The 569-nt window shown below is 48.3% G+C and overlaps 1 non-coding gene across 1 annotated transcript; it reads left to right on the forward strand.

The window, feature by feature from the left end:
- Positions 1–269: 269 nt before the first annotated feature.
- Positions 270–369, forward strand: Trnar-ccu (transfer RNA arginine (anticodon CCU)). Its single transcript has 2 exons — positions 270–306; positions 334–369. It is a non-coding gene; the product is annotated as a tRNA-Arg (tRNA).
- Positions 370–569: the final 200 nt, after the last annotated feature.

Genomic DNA, 569 nt, shown 5'->3' on the forward strand with positions numbered 1-569 from the left:
TGTGTATGCATGCATTTATATGTCACATGTCCAAAAAATAATCGCGACCACACACACACACACACACACACACACACACACACACACACACACACACACACACACACACACACACGGTTCTTGTGAAATCCCGATAGTGTGTGAACGGCAGCCGTGATCAACGAAGAAGAACGAGTTGGGAATTGACAGAGCACATTGTGTTTCAAGGGCGCCAACTCGTTGTTGAGTTGGCGTGCTTTACATGTTTGTCTTTCTTTGTACCTTTCAGTGCCTCCGTGGCCTAATGGATAAGGCATCGGCCTCCTAAACGCCGGATCGGCTTAATGTTGTGCAAGCCGGGGATTGCGGGTTCGAGTCCCGTCGGAGGTGTTTTTTGACTAAGCGCGTTGGGTTACGCTGCTGGTCAGGCATCTGCTTGGCAGATGTGGTGTAGCGTATATGGATATGTCCGAACGCAGTGACGCCTCCTTGAGCTACTGAAACTGAAACTGTACCTTTCCCATACATTGCACTGTCAATGGGGTTCTTTTTTTCGCTATAAAACCCAGGAAAGAGATGAAAATCGGTAG

The sequence above is a fragment of the Babylonia areolata genome, chromosome 5, assembly GCF_041734735.1.
Source record: "Babylonia areolata isolate BAREFJ2019XMU chromosome 5, ASM4173473v1, whole genome shotgun sequence".
NCBI lineage: Eukaryota > Metazoa > Mollusca > Gastropoda > Neogastropoda > Buccinidae > Babylonia > Babylonia areolata.